General features: G+C 38.4%; 1 protein-coding gene across 1 annotated transcript in view; it reads left to right on the forward strand.

Moving 5' to 3' along the window:
- The window catches only part of Skor2 (SKI family transcriptional corepressor 2), a 35703-nt gene extending 30248 nt beyond the window's left edge, over window positions 1-5455 (forward strand). The window contains exon 8 of the mRNA XM_090353572.1: window positions 4778-5455. The gene's annotated coding sequence lies outside the window, so the exon portion shown is untranslated. The remainder of the gene's footprint in view (window positions 1-4777) is intronic.
- The last annotated feature ends 14860 nt before the right edge of the window (window positions 5456-20315 follow it).

Below are 20315 nucleotides of genomic sequence, written 5' to 3' on the forward strand. Positions count from 1 at the left end.
TCAGTCTGCAAAAGTAATCTTTGTACTGTCTGGAGGTTTTTCTGCTTAAAGATTCTGTCTGACTCTTTTGTTATCATCCCACTGGAATGTCAGCTTATGGTATTTCTCCTTAACTTTCAAAGTTGTCTACAAACCTGACTTTCAGTGAATTACTGTAGATGATGATAGGTGTAGGATCTGCACCATATATTAGGAAAATGGAGAATAGAAAAGGAATAGGCCAGACTAGATCATCAGCAGGTGAGGACTGTTGATTGAGGAATAGAGAGGGTCATAGACCTTCCCGCAGGATTGGAGGTTTTGTGCCTGAGCTAGGACAGGAACTGGGGTTTTATGGGGCTTAAGAGGGGCAGACATTAATGTAAAAGCCATTGGGTCAAGGGAGGTAGGGGCTCCCTGTTGGGCCCACAATGGGATGTTTCCAGCTAGGCTTAGGTAGATGACTGTGCTGGAGTGAGGCTATCTGTCTGTAGTATTTGCCTGGTATCTGTATGTACCTGAGAAAATAGGATGGGAGTCATATTCCTTCATATTCCATCTTTGGATACATAGAAAGAATGGGCCTAGAGGGAAGAGCCATGTCTTTTATTTGTTTGTCAGCCATGGGGCTTGAACTCTGGGCCTGGATGCTCTCCCTGAGCTCTTTAGTCCCAGGCTACTGCCCTACCCCTTTAGCCATAGTGCCACTTTCAGTTTTCTAGTAGTTAATTGGAGATAAGAGTCTCACATTCTATAGTGCCCAGGCTGGCTTTGAACTGTGATCCTCAGATCTTGGCCTCATGAGTAGCTAGGATTACAGGCGTGAGCCACCACACCTGGCTGAGGGCCAAGTCTTTAAATATGAATGTTTGAGGGGCACTTTAGACCTTGGAAACCTTCTGTTTCAGGAATAGTAATTTGTTCTTCACCTAAACCAGTGAAGAGTTCCTCCACTGAAGCCAGGTTCAAGGTCACATCCCAGGCAACAATTTAAAAAGGAAATATTGGGCTGGGAGTTTGGCCTAGTGGTAGAGTGCTTGCCTAGCATGCACGAAGACCCGGGTTCAATTCCATGCTACCGCATACTTAGAAAAAGCCAGAAATGGTGCTGAGGTTCAAGTGGTAGAGTTCTAGCCTTGAGAAAAATCCAAGGACAGTGCTCAGGCCCTGAGCCTAAGCCCAGGACTGGCAAAAAAAAAAAAGAAAATATTTTGGACGCTTAAGGGAAAACAGTGAGCATTTAATGTCTGCATTCTATTCATTTTCAAAAGCAATCTTTTGATTACATGGCAAAGACATATGTATCTATTAGAATTTCATGTTGAGATGATCTAACGATTGGCACTGCCAAATCAGGAAACAAAATTATATACTGCTATAGGCCAACTAGGACTATAACCAATTCAACTTAGTCTCATCTGCATGATTTTTCCTCTCATTCCCTCGGAACTTATTTTCAACCCAACAGAATTTACTGACAAAGTCTTCTTCACAATGTAGGCTCCTGGTTCCTCTTCTTCCTTCACACCTTCCTTCTGCATGTCACGTATCTCCTCTACCATGTGCAGCTGACAAGCTTATTTCTTGTCTCATTATTAGTGGGATTTTTTTTTCAGCATTTGCCTTCCACAATAATAATTAAGTCACATGCATCATCAGACATTCAAAACACTTCCCAAAACAATCTTCCACTTGTACACTCTCTTAATTTTGCACACAGAGTACAGAAGCACAGAGAAAACAGATGTAATTTGAGTCTGTGTTCAAAACAACGATCTAGGTATCCCGTCTGCTCCCAACATGTGAAATTCTTGTCTTCAGTGAACAGATGTTTCTGTAGCAGAGATGACCAGAGAGTAAGTCACTCAGTTTCCATCTCCACAATGTTAAGCAGAAATGTGCCTATGAGTTTGGTTCTGTTCTATAAAGTATTTTGACTAGATCTGAAGTTGACTTTGTACCATCTCTTTTACATTGAATGGAACCAGGTTGGCACCAGTAGCATGAAAAGTTTAGAACATTCTGATTTAATTCAGAATATCAAGGTAATCAGAGCACGAGTTAATTCTGATAAATTCCACATGTGCAATAGCTGAAAGTGACAAGTAAATAATTTTCTTTCAAGTCAAAGAGAAAGGATTATCCTGGGATTTAAAATAACCTTTCTTTTTTTTGTTGAAGCATAACACATGTTCCATAAAGTCTGCAAGTCATCAAGTCATACAAATCATGAAGTCTGCAAGCCAAAATAAATCTTTAAAGGATAAAAATGCTCAAACAACCTTCCATTCCCTCCTGCTTCTCTGATTCCCTTCTCCCAATACAGGTTCCTTTAATCTGCTTTCTTGAACTTCATTTATAGAACATTATGTCGAATGTTTTCTTGTATCTGATCTTTTTTGTAGCATGAGTGAGGTTCATCCATTAGACTGTAGCTTGATTTACATGTAGGAACTTCAGTAAACTCCTATTCCTTCCACTTCCCATCTCTTCTTCCTGCTTGTCACAGAGGAGCCTGTCTTACGCCTATACAAAGAAGACCTCAAACCACACCTCTGATAGTGACATAGCTCATACTAGTTGGTAGAAAAAAGCAACAACAGATTGATTTGTTATGAAACAACTAATGCTTCCTCCATGCTGATTTTGTTTCCACCCTTGCAGACAACAGGGATTTCTTTGAGTAGACCCTGGTGCTTTCAGAAGATTAGTGGTTACTTAAATGCTTAGCTAAATCAGCCAACCAGAGAATCATAACCATATTGTTAGAGGCAGTCTCTGATTCTCCACATGCCATGCCTGCAGAGAGTTCCCCCAAGAGAGATTACAAAACAAAAATCATTAGACCCAGGGAAAGAAACAAATTCTGTCTTGCTCAGTGACCACAGGTTTCCAAATTAAAGACGGATACATTAATGTCTTATGCAAGAGTGACCCTTAAGGTAGTATGCTGTGTTTTTGCCACCCAGTAGATTCAAATATGAATATTAAGGAGAGGAAGCTTTTCAAAACCACAGCCAATCCACTTAATAAGCAGAGAAAATATAGACACATATCACTGTTCCACAAATCTTTTTTTTCTGCCCTGCATTAGAAAATAAGAAATTCCATGTTAAATTAAAATTCAAGTCCATCTAACCATAATTCCACCTAAAAGCCAGATAACTCCTCTGAATGATATCAACCTCAAATTTTAGTCATTTACACTGGATACCCTTAACTTGCTCTTGATAAATCCTTAAATGCTAATTATCCATGGATTTATCTAGACCTTTCTTCAACTGAAGAAGTCGCCTTTGGGGCACGAATTCTATTTGTTTAGCAACCAGCTGTATAAAGTGTAGATTGTTTTATTTATCTTCAAACAACTTCCCAAAGCAAGCCCTATTGGATTAGATATTGTACAAATGTGTGAATGTGTTTCAATGTGAGCTTATGAGTACAATGGAAAGAAAATTTTAAATATTTCAGAATGCATTTAAATTATAGAATACATTCTGAAATATTTTAAATGTGAATTTTCCATTTATCTGTGAATTATCTGAATTATCTCTTGTTCTGGACCATCTTAACCCCAGGATGATTCCTGTCATTATCCTTGACTTAGTTATTCACTGCCTAGTCTTACAAAGATGCTACAGTAAAGAGCACTGTTTTCTCCCTTGCCAGTACCAGAGTTTATACTTGGCTTGCTTGCTTGGAGGATGACACTTTACAAAGTGAGCGATACCTCCAGCCCTGTTGTTTTCTTTATTTCTTGTTTGTTTTGAGACTGAGTCTTTTGGACATTTTGCCTAAATTATTATTTTTTTTTTTTGGTCAGGGGCTTGAACTCTGGGCCTGAGCACTGTCCTTGAGCTCTTCAGCTCAAGGCTACTGCCTACCCCTTGAACCACTATGCTACTTCCAGTTTTCTAATTGGAGATAAGAGTCTAATTGGAGATAAGAGTCTCATGGACTTTAATGTCCAGGCTGGCTTTGAACTGGGATCCTCAGCTCTCAGCCTCCTCAGGAGCTAGGATTACAGGTGTCATCCACCACGCCTGGCCTTGTCTGAATTTTTATCTCCAAACCTTCTGGATCATAGGCTTCTCAGTAACTAGAATTAATAAGCCACCAGTGCCTTATTAATTTTGAATCACAAAATCTCTGGCCAATTTATGCAGTTTTCATGATGCCCTGATTGTATTAAAAATAAATAAATAATGGGGCCGGATGCCTGGCCTAGTGGTAGAATGTTTGCCTGGCATACATGAAGCCCTGGGTTCAATTCCTTGGTACCAAATACACAGAAAAAGCCGGAAGTGGTGCTGTGGCTCAAGTGGTAGAGCACTAGCCTTGAGCATAGAGATGCTCAGGGCCAGTGCCAAGGCCCTGAGTTCAAGCCACAGGACTGGCAAATAAATAAATAAAATACATAAATAAATAAAATACATAAATAAATAAAATAACCTGGGTCATTCAAGCAAAGCCAGCAGGACTCAAGAGATGGAATTCTGTCTGCCCTTCAATGGTCTTAACATTTGCCTAACAACAAGCCAAAGCTTCTAGAGCCAGCCCAATGGCCTTGTTATAAAGAAGCCCATTCTGATTGAAGAGTTTGAGTTTTGTTTGATGTCATTAGAGACACAGAACTTGAGATCACAGGCAAATATGTAACAAGATGCTTTCATATTTACACTTAAAATGCATTGAAACTGTTTTAAAGCATTTTCTTTTAAGGATATAATACATTGTTTTTAAATTGTCTGCTTGCATTATGCTCAGACTGCTGCTCTGTGTTTTTGTCTCCTCCCAGGTGCACTCGTTCTCCTCCCACTTACCCTTGTTCTCTTGTAAGATACAGCCTGTCACTGAGTATTTTGGACCTGCAGAAAGACTTCAAATTGAAAGGGCTTGGGCATCCAATGTAAATTCAGGTTTGGGAGAACCCAAGGACAAGTGACCTCAAAGCAGCATGGACAACCATGTAAAATAGACTGTCAGCAGCCATTCATTAGTGGGGGGAGGGGGGTGCCAACCAGAGCAGTCAATGCTTGTCACATCTTTTGGTGGAACCAAAGTTTGAGTATTTGTGTTTCTAAAGGACAACTGAACCCAGAGCATAGGAAGCGCTGTTAGCCAAAAGACAGTGGGAAAACCAAATGGTCTCAACACTGTACTCATGGAGAGAGAAGCTCCATACAATTGTCTTTTTACTTTTGAAGAAGTGATTCTAAGTGGAAAGAAAACAGAAGACCTGTTCCAGAAGTGGGGATCATGTTTAGACTGTTGAGAAGACATTACCTGTACAAACCTGCTTTACAAAGCAAACTGAACGGACATGCGTGGCCCCCTTCCTCTCTGGTACTTTGCCTGCTGTATGAATGAAGATTGTATTCCTCTGGAAATATTTTACAGTTTACTATTGAGTGTAATTAAGAATATAATCATGTTATCAAAAATGGTATTTAACTCTGTGGTAGTTTCTTTAACATTCATGTGGATAAAAAAATCTATAATAAAAAACTATGAAGTAGTGTTTGTGTCCATGTACTCAAATGCCCATTTGCTTAGGGGACAACTCAGAAAGAAACATGCTTTTTAGAATTATTTTGGCAGAAATATTTGAATAATTGATTGAAAATTTAAGGCCGTTATTGGTATCTTTACTCTTGTATAGCAGTGTTTGAAATTTCTACAAGATAGTAACACTGTGTTAGTGGCAGAGTTCGTGTGTGGCTTTCTTCCTTTCCACTGTGGTATTAAACGCTAATCAGTGTGATCATTTCATGCCAAAATTTCTACATCTTAGATGACACAAAAAGAAGATCTAGAATAGTTATTCCTTTGTAACCAAGATTTTTACATGCTAGATTACATTAACCATCTCATGACCTGAGGTTTCCAAGGACTATCCTAATGGAAGGAACATCGAGCCATTGGCATCCTTTGACAGGTTCTTTTTTAAGTTTAACTGTGTCCACCACTTTACTCAGTGCCTTTCCCCACCACCTCTATTATGAACTATCCTGTGAAGCTCTGCTCTTTGTCTTTGAGGTAGATAAATGCTCTTGGCTGCCACATTGTATTAACTTTCAATTGCCTTAGTAAACACATGAGAACTTGTAATGAGAACAGCTTTGTTTTGACTCAAGTCAATTTTCACAGATCTTTATCCATAGTTAGTTGGCTCTATTGCTTCTGGGTCTGTGTCAAGACAGTACATCCTGGAAGAAATGCATAAAAGAAGTAGCTGTCTACTTTGTGGGAACTAGAAAACAAAGAATAGAAAAAAGTGGGGAAAGGGAGTCCTGATATAACTACAATGACCTAATTTCCTCCTGATAAGCTCCACCTCTTAAAGGTTCCACCACCTTCTAATAGCACCAGGAGCTGGGAGAACCCTTTAGCACATGGACGTTTGGGCATGTTTAAAATCCTTATTACAGTACATATTAGGAAACCAAAGGAGAGATATTTATTTCTACTCTTCTTAGTTGAGAGAAAGGATATTATATTCTGGAATGTGTTGGCAGATTCCCAGAAACCACTAGAGGAATCTAAAATGAAGATGCTGTGACAGAAGATCTATACCTAGAGCCACTCTTCTAGGAGGAGCTTGTAGGATGGCACAGGTTTCTGAAATCAGCCTAAAACATCAGTTTTTTCTAGTTATAGCTTTAAATATCTCAAAGCTATAAGAACACAGGCATCAGCAAATGGTTTTGTAGCAAAAGAAAACTTAGAATCAGGCAATTTGAGAATATCTACAGGCAAATATCTGCAGATAATAACAATGCCATCACCTCTCAGCTGAGTTAATGGCCATTCTCAATGAAGAGGCCATTGGCCTCTGTTACTGAGAAGGAAAAACTACACTGGCATCTTCTAGTTCTCCAACTAAATACTAAAGCCTTATGGAAGCTCCACTATACACCTCTCTCTCTCTGTCTGTCTGTCTGTCTGTCTCTCTCTCTCTCTCTCTCTCTCTCTCTCTCTCTCTCTCTGTCTCTCCCTCTCTCTGAAGGCTATAGGACTCTTGGTGCCTGTATTTTCTCAGCTTTGAAGCCTTATTTTTATTGTAATCAATAGAAGGGTTACATTATATTCACCAGATAGAAGGTGCATTAATTCATTGATACCCTTTCTCATGTCTTGGTCCCCATTTCCCTCCCCCCACCCCCACCCCTCATCTTGTAAAGCCTTATTTCTTAATTTTTTTTAACTGCTGAGTCTCAATTCTCCACAAAGCACTAGAAACTATCGATCCTGATCCATATGGTAAAACAACAAACAAAAAATATTAGAGGAAAAAAGGAAGCAAGTCACAATTTGTCATTATAGCAGAGATTATCTTTCCTCTAGTTTAATAGTATTTGGTACTCTTTAAGTTGGAAAGGAAATTTTTTTCTCTAAAACTAGATAGGACTTGGTTATTTGAGCCATCCAGTGAAAACAGACAGGACATTCATCTGCAGCTCTGCATGGGACTAAAAATAAATCCACTCTTTGGAAGGACAAATAAAAATTATTGGCTCTCTGAAATGACAGCAGAAAAATGTTGTGCTCTTTGTTTTCTCATATCAAAGTCCCAAGGTCAACTAAAATACTATCAAATACTATAATACAAGCTGTGCAAATAAAATTCTCTAGTTTAATTCCAAATTAAATTATAAGATCAGGAAAGACCATAGCAAATCAAAGCAAAAAATGCCACCTTAACTAATGAAGTATTTCCTGTTGGAGCAAAACCAGACATTTCAGAATGATGCTTTGGATCCTCAAAATGTCTGAGTGATTGTTGATCTGTTTGCTACAGGCAAGGAGAGGGGGACATTATACCCCAGTTTCCTTAGATTAAACGATGAGTATGGTCTCAGCCCTGTAGAAAATAGAGAACGAACTCGGTTCAGGATATGTGATCATACAAAGTAGTTTTGATGTTAAACATAAGGGTAAAGACAGCCATGGTCAGCAGTGAGGAATATCAGAAAAAAAGGAACTCTGTCATGGTCAAGATTCAGGTACCAGGTCCTTCAGTGGATGCTGAAGTAGAATCCAGATTCAAGGGGAACTCCTTCTGTCCCACTTTTCTGAGTGCACAAGGCTGGATCACCTTAAATCCTGTTTGTTTGGGGTTTTTTTTGTTGTTTTTTGGGTTTTTTGTCTTTTCTTTTTTGGCACTGGGGATCGAACCCAGGACATTGCACTTGCTAAGCAAGCACTTTGCCACTGAGCTACATCCCAGCCCCTGTTTTTGTTTTTTTTTTAATATGGTTGTTTGTCAGAGAGCTGTGTGCTCTGAGCTTTAATGAGGGTTTGGGGATGTGCACTTATAGTTCATCCCATCTTGTAATACTGAGTGCAGTCTCTGGTACATAACTATTTAGCAAAAGTAAGTGAGTAAATTGATATCATTTATTTTATTTGAGCCAAACACCAGAGCAGATCAGTTTATTGTTACCACTTTAAATTCTCTCTCTAAACATAGTCACATTTTGTTTTGCTTCAAGTGACCACATGAGACAAATTGCTAGTTGTCATCAATAAGTATCCATTCTCAAGTGGCAAGATAGTAAATAAAAGACAACCTTCCAGGCCGGGAGTTTGGCCTAGTGGTTAAAGTGCTTGCCTAGCATGCATGAAGACCCGGGTTCAATTCCTCGCTACCACATACATAGAAAAAAGCCGGAAGTGGTGCTGAAGCTCAAGGGGTAGAGCTCTAGCCTTGAGAAAGTCCAAGGACAGTGCTCAGGCCCTGAGCTCAAGCCCAGGACTGCCAAAAAAAAAAAAAAAAAAAAAAAAAGACAACCTTCCCCGGTCATATTCTCCGTTAGATATGACCAGTGGCTATATTCTGACTAATGAGACACTCATAGAAATATAGAGCTTTCAGGAAGATCTCTTTAAAAGAGTTTCACTTAGTTAAATGATTTTGTTGCCCTGCCTTCTCCTCTTTCCTGATAGATGTAATGGAGATGGAGCCCTAGCAGATATTTTGGGTCATAAAATGGCTGTGAAGATCTATTAATATGACACAGAGATAATAACTATTAGATAATAGATAACTTTGGACTCAACCATTCCAACACTGGACTATCCATTTCAAAATTTCTTTTATATTGGAAAGAAGTAAGGTTATTTATTTATTTAATCATTTATTTAATCATTGCTTCTTTATGTTTTCTTTTTAATTCTAATTATAAAACCTTTAATTTATTTGGGGGCCCTGATTGGCCCCCAAAAAACTCTGACAATTTTTTAATGCATACTTACATGGTTTCTATAATTTTATCATCTTTGCCTTTGGTTTAGCTAAAGGAGTCATTGTAAAGACTAATTCATTGCAAGTTCCATCCCAAATCCAGGTTTTCTCTTTGCCATGGCCAGATTTTTTTTCAACTCTTGGCCTCACCACTGTACTAAGCCAATCTTTGATGTCTTACACTGTCGAAGACAAAATGAAATAGGCTGGACTTTCCAGGTAGAAGAGGAGCTGGGTTAGAAAGGTATACAGCTGATAGATCTTGTAGGTTCAGATATGATATAGATACAGATGTAACCATATTTTTACCCAGAATCCAACATGAAATGGAGCTCTGCCACATAGACAAGTACAAGAACAGGAGGTTGTCAATCATTGTGCATAATAAAAGGGATCAGATGTTCTGATTCCCTTGGTGGGCAGGTTCCAAACAGGTGAAATGCGCCACTTCGAATAAACAGGGTGGCAAGAAGCAGCCCCAGTTCTAGACTCTTGGATATGATGAGCAAAGAGCTCTTTAGCACAGTATGATTTAGCTCCTACGTCCAGAGGGGCAGAAAGGTAAACTTTGGAACTCAGACAAAAGCCTTAGGATTTCCAAATTGGACCAGCATTCACACATGCAGGTCTGAGAGAAAAGAGCTAAGACTTTCTGTACACAGCTTGACTCCTGTATGGATTTGGCACTGAAAAAGATTTTAGTTTTACAAGGAAAAAAAAATGGGGAGGGAGGAGGAAGTGGTCTGAAAGTGGCCTGCTTTTGACCCATAAAAAGGTGTTACAAAGCTCTGAGAGCTAAAAACACCTTTTTGTAGATGACTATGTATTTCTAGACTCTCTATGCCAGAACAAATAACATGTAATTTAGCAGTAACACATACAGGTTACCTAAAGTAATTCATCTTTCTGAAAATATGACTCTGCACTGAGTTAAGAATTCTGATAGCCTTGTTAATGCTTCGAGTTTTCTTCTTATCCAATTTTTTATATCATCTCTTAAGGACAGTGGCTTCCTGGATAATTGTTAATGATGGTTTTCTTTATTATATTTTAGGCCATTTAGCAAAGTTTATTGATTTATACTTCCTTGTAATTAGTGGTAGTGATTAAAAATAGCTTTTATGGCCCTCTTGGGATTGACTTTTTAAAAGAATTGACATTTCTCCCAAATTGTACGCTTTAAAACATAGTTAAATAACTGAAGTCGTACTGAGTCATCATTGGTGAAACTGATTTCAAATGTAGTTAGTTTCTCATCACTCTACTTATATGGCACCATAATCCAATTACTTGGCAGCCAGTAATAATAACAGCAGCCAACATTCACAGTGTTCACAGCTGAACATTGTGCTACGTATCTTAATGTTTCATTTAATCCTTACACAACCTTATGAAGTAGGACGTATTTAATTGAAACAGAGCAAAATGCCCTGGTGATATAGTAAACCAAGAATTTGAACCTAGGGTCATTACGACTCAGAAATCTCTGCTTTTAACTATTCAACTCCACTGCTCACTGCTAAGTGAACCAAGTCGAACCCCCATTTACACATAGGCTTCATCTTATTAGTGTGGGGAATGATAACCCCTCTATTCAAGATAAAGGAACAAATAGTAAGATAGATTCCATAAACGTACAATACAGACTTTCCTTTGTTGTTCCAAATTCATTTTTATTCTGGCATGACTCTAAGACTTCCTCTCATTAGAGTCTATTCCCCTGTGTACAAGACTTCACACCCCTTTTTCATTGTAGTTATGTGTCTAGACCAATATCAGCAGCACAGTGGAATCTCTGTACCTGACACCCAGACACTATGATTTAATTAGAGTAGAACACAGTTTTGGCATTAGAGAGTCATAAGCTCCCAGGGTATTCTATTGTTCAGCTAAGAACCAACTAATACCTAGATATTCTCCAGGATCAACAACTCATTTTGAAGGTGCAGGAACAAAATGGACTAACAAGAAATATCACAAATTGGAAGCCAGCCTGGGATACATAATGATTTCCAAGCCAGCCTGTACCCTCTATGGAAAAATCCTATCTCAAAAAAAAAAAGAGGGAATGAAGGAAGAAAGGGAGAACATAAGGAAGGAAAGATGGAAGGAAAGGAGAAAGGAAGGGAGGAGGAAGGGAGGAAGGGAAAAATAAGATAAGAGTGGTGATTAAAAATCAGACTTTTTTCTTTTACTTTTCTTTGTTTTTTGTTTTTTATTTTTGGTGCTGCTTTCTAAGTCTTTGCATATTTAAAAATAGTATTCCAGTTCAGTGTATTTCTGGACCAGCTGTGAGGGTCAGTTAGCCCTGGCTTGGTTACTGAGAGTTGAGAATAAAAAGTTCTGTTCCATGGCCGGGAGTTTGGCCTAGTGGTTAAAGTGCTTGCCTAGCATGCACGAAGACCCGGGTTTTATTCCTTGGTACCACATACATAGAAAAAAGCCGAAAGTGCTGAGAATCAAGTGGTAGAGCTCTAGCCTTGAGAAAGTCCAAGGACAGTGCTCAGGCCCTGAGCTCAACCCCAGGACTGGCAAAAAAAGAAAAAAAAATGGGCAAAAGTTCTGTTCCAGAAGATAGGGCACCCATCTGTGATTGCCAAGAGTTTTCCTTCCTTGTGTTTTAATGTTAAAGGAAGGAAACCTCTCAGGAGTTCTGAGAGTTAATTAGTGTTTCCCAAAAGCTTTCTTAGACATCTGTTGTTATTTATGTAGCTTATTAAAGAAAAGATTGCTCTTTCTAAGCATTACCTTATTAATCTTTGTTGAATTAACCATACATACACTCAGGGAAGATGGTTTTAGTGAGGTAGGGGAAGAAACCAAAGTATATTAGGAAGAATGAGTAGGGATATTCAAAAGACTCTGTGGACAGCAAGAGCTTGCAAATGGATTATACTATGGAATAGCTTTTAAAAAATTCTAAATCATAGAAAAATCACATTCAACTCTTCCAATCTACTTTATCTAGGCAGGAGAAACAAAAGTATCTGCACACATATCTTTAGTTATAGAAATGAGTAAAAGTGGAACTACTGAAAATAGAAATGGTATGTTAAGCATGAGTGCTGGGATTATATGCATGTGTTCTATATTTGGTTTCACTGCTTTTATCTTGAAAATGTTTGATACAAAACAAAATTTATATCCTTACCTATGTAAGGTCCTATGTAACTCCACCAAATCTACATTTACCCTCTGGTATCAGGACTTCTTTTCCATGTAGGCCATATTTTCTGTCCTTCTTGTCTTTGCAGGCTAGCACCATTTCTCCACCTAGAACACCCTCCTTGATCCTTTCTCCTTGCACAAATTCTAAGTGACCCTCCAGAGTCAGCTCAAATCCACTCCTGGCCCTGCTTCTCCAGGCCCTAAATTTGTCCTTCTCCAAAATCTGTTAGGGTATTTGCTTTTTGTCCTTCTTTCTTTTCTTGCTATTTATTTATTTTGTCGGTCATAGGGCTCGAACTCTGGGCCTGGGTGTTTTCCTGAGCTTTTCAGCTCTAGGCTACCACCCTACCCCTTGAGCCACAGCGCCACTTCCAGTTTCTAATGGTTAATTGGAGATAAGAGTCTCAGGGTCTTTAGTCCCGGGCTGGCTTTGAACTGAGATCCTCAGATCTCAGCCTCCTGAGTAGCTAGGATTACAGGTGTGAGCCACTGTGCCAGGCTTTCCTTGGGTTTTCATTGCTGTCTGTCTTACCTGTGCCCCATGAGACTATAAATCCCTTTAGGGCAAGAACAACTTCCTACCTTGAAATCCTCTTGGCTCAGTAAATACAGCCATTCTGAAAGTGTTTTCTAATGCAGATGACTTGAATACCTTAAATGCTCTGAACTCATAAATGGGTTTGTAGAGAACTAGCAGAATTTGGGAAGATTCAATATGCAAGAAACATAGCCAGACAAGCTAAACTTCTTCCCTGGTCATGCTCCATTTGTTATCAGCATTCCTGATTCTCACCTGTGCCCTTCATGGCCTCTGCTTTTCCTCTGCTTATGCAGAGAGATGCATTTTGAATTTCAGACTTCTAAAGATTCCATAGGTGGGCTCCAGGTGCAGAAAATTAACTCCATCAACACCAACACATGTCTGGCAGTGGTTTGTACATAACCATTGGGCTGAGGAAGTGGTGCTGTGACTCAAGGGGCAAGGTGGTAGCCTTGAGCTGAAGAGGTCAGGGACAATGCCCTGGCCCAGAGTTTCAAGTGCCATGACTGAAGAAAAATAAAAAACAGGGGCTGAGAGTTTGGCCTAGTGGTAAAGTACTTGCCTAGCATGCATGAAGACCTGGGTTTGATTCCTTAGTACCACATACACAGAAAAAAGCCGGAAGGGGTACTGTGGCTCAAGTGGTAGAGCTCTAGCCTTGAGAAAACCCAAGGACAGTGCTCAGGCCCTGAGCCCACTCCCATGACTGGCAAAAAAAAAAAGAAAAAGAAAAAGAAAAAACAAAAACCATTGAGCTGAAAGATAAATGGATCAAGCACAGTCTTCCTAGAATTCTGCCTTTTCCTCACACTGCTGCCTCCTTTCTCCTTCCTGTCCCTGCTAATTCTTTCCCTTTCAGTTTGTTGCAGACTTGTCAGTCGCTTGACACATAACTCCTGCATCACAAAGGGCCAGTTTAACTTGACTTTATAGGATCGCATCTTTATTGCTCTGTATTTTTTTTCCTCTGTTGGTTCCAACCACACACACACTTTTTTTTTTTTTTTGGCCAGTCCTGGTGCTTGAACTCAGGGCCTGAGCATTGTCCTTGGGCTTTCTCAAGGCTAGAGCACTACCTAATTGAGCCACCGCACCACCTTATTGAGCCACCGCACCACTTCAGGCTTTTTCTATATATGATGCTAAGGAATGGAACCAAGTCTTTTGTGTGTACTAGACAAGCACTTTGCCAGTAAGCCAAACTCCAGGCCCTGGTCCCCCTTCTTTAGAATCATTTTTTTTTAGTTAGGGTAAACCAAGAAATGTTCAATTAAGAATTCAAATAAAAGGTAAATATTCTAAAAGCTCAGTCAGGGACTTCACATTTTGAGAGTTCATTTTTTTAATTTCAGGATAATGTATAGAGGGGTTACAGTTACATTCGTCAGTTACATTGATACCCCTTCTTATGTTTTTGTCCCCCACCCCCTCCCAATCATCTTGTTTCCCCCCTTCCCTTTCCTATTTCAAATAAACAAATAAATGTATATACAATATACCAGGTAACCAAGTCAGATACAGTAACAAATGAGAGATTAACTGTAAAGGCAAAAAAAGTTCATTTCTTATCTAGTGTGAGTTGAAAGAAAGTCGACTTCTGTGTTGTGGTTCTGATAGTTGTGGATCTTCCAATGGGATGCACTCCATCCAGCAGCCAGCAAAGCAAAGGAGAGATTATGGCGGCTTGTTGTTTATTTACTGCTATAGCCTGAAAATCAAGCCTGCACTCTATTTATCCCCTGTATAGTCCTACCTAACCGAAGAGGCCTCTGAAAAACATAACTTGTGTCACCAGAAAGGATTCAACTGAATACTACTGAATATTAACAAACATCACCACACCATATCATTTATATCTTCTAGACATTTTCTCATTTAGTCTGTGACATGGAATCTATTTTCTTTGTTGTTGTCTTTTTCTACAAGAGATTCTTTATGGAGTAAACTGACTTCTTGTTCTAATTTGGACCAATATTTTTTTAAATTTTTTTTTTGTAATTAGTAAAAGGGTTACATGATATTTGCCAGATAGAAGGTGCATTAATTCACATACATTGATACCCTTTCACATGTCTTGGTACCCATTACCCTCCCCCCCACACCTCTCACCCTTCTTGGTTTTCCCCCCTTCCCTATCAAATTTCAAATAACCAAATACAAATAAATTCAATATATCAGATAACAAAGTGAGATACTGTAACAATATGAGATAACCAAGGGACAGCAAAGGAGATGAGAGACAACATAGTACATTAAGGACAACAATCATTCGTTATATGGCTTTTGTTTCAATATTGGACCAATATTTTATGGGACTGTAGTTTTCTTCTCATTTAAGAATCTAAGATTGTTTCTATTGAGTTTTTAGTTTTCCCACTTATTATAAATTGTCTTCTTCGGGTTTTTTTAGCCAACATATTGCTAGATTATATTTTCAAGTAACTGTCTTAAAAAGAATACATGTAATGTATCTTCATTAGAATATAAATAGCCAGCATGATATTTTGTACCTGTAATCCCAGCTGCTCTGGAGGCTGGGGAAGGAGGATTGAGAACTCAAGACTAGCCCAGGAAATTTAATGAGATTCTGTCCCAAAGCAACTTCTAAAAAGGTTTTGGAATATAGAATGTATAAGCACCAGTAACTCTTCAAGAAAATTCCTTAGAGGCATGGCCTTTAACATGCTTATTGTTTTATCACCATTGCCTAAATGTTTGCAAAAATACTCAAACATTTGCCAATTAAGTAAAAACTTCCCGAGCCTTCTGCATATTTAAAAATATTTTAAGTGGGGCCGGGAGTTTGGCTTAGTGGTAGAGTGCTTGCCTCGCACGCACAAAGACCCGGGTTCGATTCCTCGGTACCACATACATAGCAAAAAGCTGGAAGTGGTGCTGAGGCTCAAGTGGTAGAGTGCTAGCCTTGAGAAAGTCCAAGGACAGTGTTCAAGCCCTGAGCTCAAGCCCAGCCCAGGACTGGCAAAAAAAGAAAACAAAAAAAAAACTGATGAAATTGCTTATGTCCCTCCATATCTTTACTACTATAATTCCACTTCCTTTTTTAATCCTCTATAACCTAATGGAGTCCTAGGAGTAATAAAGAGGAATACATGTACTTGATGAATGAGAAGACAACTATATATATTCAAAAGCCCTCAGATAAGCCTGATAATCAGTCAAGTTTAGGAGATAGTGTCATGTTCTATCGTTTGTCCCATATTCCTTTTCTATTTTTAGCGTAGGAAATTACTGTTTTGCAGAAACTTGCAGAAGGCTCATTTTCTTTAGCAGTGGGTCACTTTCAACCAAAAAGAATTGTGTCCATCTGCATAAACTACTATATCACATCCAACCCCTTACATGCTGTAAGTCCTTCTTCAAACTTCAATAAATTGTTACTGAATAAATGAATGGAAAAGTGAATGAATGAGTGAATAATACGCATTTGAGTAATAATTTCCTTAGTTTGTTAGTTCTGATTTTATTTCCTTAAGTGGCTTACAAAATAAAATTAGTTCTATGTAGCCTTTGGAGATTAATGCCAAACAGATACAGTGACTCATTTTTTTAAAGAAACTTTCCATTTCCAAGAGCCTTATTGCCAGAAATACTTCATAATACACAGCTTTCCACTTGCAAATGGTTTCATTTGAGTCTTATACCAGAAATAGCTTGTGTGAGTCTATAAACATGAATGATTCTCACTCGTGGGATTTTCCTATTTTGGTCCAATGCTGACTTCAAATAGAACCATTTTGAGTGGATTCTGCTGCCCTAAACCCATTTAACCTCAAAGTTGCTATTTTAAACAGCAAGATTAATAGCAGACATACCTCAGTCATCATTGATTCATATCTCAGACACAGACCATGAAATAAACATATCTACTAAAATATATCATCAGAATAAAAATATTAAAAAGCATGATCCATTTTTGTCAGTCTTCAAGTGAATCTAAATTTTTAATAAATAACGTATGTCATTATCTTCATGAGCTATTTTCAACAATTGCAAAAATAGAGATGCTGAGATTTAAAAATAGGAAGAGAGCAAAGCAGACAGATTCATCAAAGAATTACTCTAGGATCTAACTTGTGAAAAAAGTTACCAGAAACCTGATTTTTTTTAAGTTGAGTGAGCTAGTGAAGGGTTTTAGTCAGCTTAAACAATGACTGTTTTTTTTTCCAATCAGCAAGTGCTTTCCTTTTTTCATATTTTACTGTTATTATAAAGGTGATGTACAGAGGGATTGCAGTTACATAAGTCAGATAAAGAGCACATTTCTTTTTGGAAGATGTCACCTCTTCTGCTATTTTTTATTTTTACAGATGACTGTGTATTATGTATAGCATTTAAGCAAGCTAGGATTATGAGAATATGATCAACACAATCCAGATCATGAGAGTGTCTCCAGATCAAGTGACCCAGTTCTCTAAACAAATAACTTTCTTTCATAAATTGGTTTAAAAGAAGTACTTGGACCACTCTAATAAAGAGTAAACTGCAGAGAGGCCACAGTAGAAATAGAGGTTTACTAGGAATACTACCACAAGTAATGCTATCACAAGCAGCATAAGCGATCATAAGGATTTGGACCAGAATTTTAGTAGATGAGAACATATGAAGTAGTAAGATTTGAATTTACATGTATAGGTTCTCATAATCCATTTTGTGCTGCTATATAGAATATGTACAATGAGAAGAGATGTATTAGTGCCAAGCTCTAGAACTTAGAAATTCTAAATGGAGGAGCCAGGGTCTGGTAAGGGATTTTTTGCTGTTGTCAATACATCACAGAAGGACAAAAAAAAAAAAAAAAGAAAGGGAGAGCAAGACAGCTGAACTTGCCTTTTTATAATGAACTTGCTCCCAATATAACAGCATTAAGTCATGTATGAAAGCTTATGCCATAAGGCCCTCTTAATGCCCCCTTACTATTACAAGGACAGTTGGATTTTAACATTAATTTTGGAGAGGACACTCAAATCATAGAACATGTTGAAGAGAAAGTTAACAGGATTTGCCGCTGAAGTTGGATATCAGTAGAGTCAATGATGATTCTAGAAAGCCTCCCTGAACCACTGTAGTTGCTAATAACTGAAATAAATTAACTATAGGAGATGTATGCTTCCTAAGAAATCAGAAGTTCATTTTTGGAAAAGATATATTTAAACTACCTCTTAGATATCCACAGGTTAGTCAGCTAGAAGTATGAGCCAAGAGTTAATGGTGAGTTCTGAGTAGAAGATACTTATGTGGAAATCTTCATGGAGTATCAGTATATTTAGGCCATTAGAATAAAATTAGCATAAGTAAGTGTCTGTAGATACAGAAGAGAAATCTGCAGCTTTTAAAAGTGTCATGGAGGCCGGGGGCTTGGCCTAGTGGTTAAAGTGCTTGCCTAGCATGCATGAAGACCCGGGTTCGATTCCTCGGTACCACATACATAGAAAAAAAAAAAAGCCAGAAGTGGTGCTGAGGCTCAAGTGGTAGAGCTCTAGCCTTGAGAAAATCCAAGGACAGTGCTCAGGCCCTGAGCTCAAGCCCAGGACTGGCAAAAAATAAAAAAATAAAAAAATAAAAGTGTCATGGAGCAACTATCCCTAAAATGTAGTGACTTCAAACAACCACAAATTGTTTTCATGGATCATCAATTTGATATATTTTGATTAATCTAGACTAGACTAGACTACTGTGATTTGGCTACAATCAGCTTAAGCTGCAAGTCCGGATTTTTGAAAAAATAATCAGATAACAATGTATCAGGAAGGTTCACTGTCATATATTTTAAGCTGCTTTTCCTTGACTTTTAGAGCTCAAGGAGATGAAGAGATGGCAATTATCTAATTTTATAGAGGAAGTAACAGAGGAGCAGACTTGATTCTTTTGACAATAAGAATTAGATTATGAAACTCATAAATGATTGACAGAAGGAAGAAATACCTCTGGAAGGCTCTTCTTCCAATTTGGCTAAATCGATACCATAATCTCTCATTGCCTCCAGTCTTGGTCCATATTCTGTTGCTATAAAAATACCTGAAGCTGGAATTTTTCTTAAAAAGGTATTTTTAAAAATCACACTTCTGGAAGCACAAGAGCATAGACCGGATGGATGTTCTTGGCTTCTGCTGACAGATTCTTGGTGGAAAGTGAAAGAGCAAGCAGGTTTGTGCAAAAGAGACCTAAGAAAAGCTGGACTCACTTTAGGGTAACCTTGTTTCATAGGTTCTCATAGGAACTCCATTATCACTGCATAGAAGAGAAGTTCCTATAACCTAATTTTCCTTGTAAAGATCCCACTACCTCAAAACACTATTATTCTGGGGACTATGCCTCACCATTAGCTTTGGTGAAAATAAACCAGACTGTCCCCCTTTAACTCTCTTCTCTCAATAGACCAATAAAAACCATGGTTTCACTGTGTAAGCTTCCAAACTAGTTCCCCAGGTGCCCTTCCCATCCTTGAATGCAGTACAGAAATCTTAGAGTGACCACTCTCAATGCTCAGGAACGCTTTTTCCTTCGCTGCTAAGGACTAAATGTTTGTGTGTTTACAAAAATTCATATGTTGAAACCCCAAGTGTTATGGTATTACAAGATACAATCTTTGAGATAGAGCTAGAATTAGATCAGGTAGAACGCATGAAAGGTTAATGTCCAATAAGGATTCCAAGGGGGCCTGCTTCATCTCTTTTAACCATATGAGGCTAAAAAGGGAAATTGGCCATCTGTACGTGGGAAAGATGCCTTTACCAGAAGGCGACACTCTGATCTCAGACTTCCAGCCTTTAGGATTGTAAGAAACACATTTCTTTTGTGTGTAAGCTACCTAGCCCATGTTAGTTTGTTACAGCAGCATGAACAGATTAAGATACTATCTCTCTAGAGTTTTATGGGCTTTGACAAACTGAAGAATTTGTCAATATCCCATTTATCCTAGCGATTCTTTAATTGCATTTATTTTATCTTCGTGTCTCTAACACATTTAAAGCTGGACTTTGGAGGTCCAACTTTAATATACATTGTGGGAAATAACACATCTCTTAGTCCTTGAGTGGTAATTACTTGGCTTATGTAAGTCTATTTTTTGGGGGGGGGGGGGAATTAAGTTTTTCTCCGCAGTCTCTCTTGCACTAGTAGCAACACACAGGTATCCAAAATCTTTTGCTGTCTTACCCTCTTTTCTATGGTAGCTGATCTTAACAAGCTCAGGAAGGGATGGCTTGCCTGCTTGTTCTCAAATCACATCTCAATAAACAACATAGTATATCCAAGAAGTACCTGCTGATGAAGCCAAAGATAAACAAAGCCACTTATTAAAATGGTGTGGATAGATATTAATCAGTAAGATACTAATAAAACAGGGAGGATAGCGGAGTA

Source organism: Megascapheus bottae, chromosome 19 (genome assembly GCF_031878675.1).
Source record: "Megascapheus bottae isolate mThoBot1 chromosome 19, mThoBot2.hap1, whole genome shotgun sequence".
NCBI lineage: Eukaryota > Metazoa > Chordata > Mammalia > Rodentia > Geomyidae > Megascapheus > Megascapheus bottae.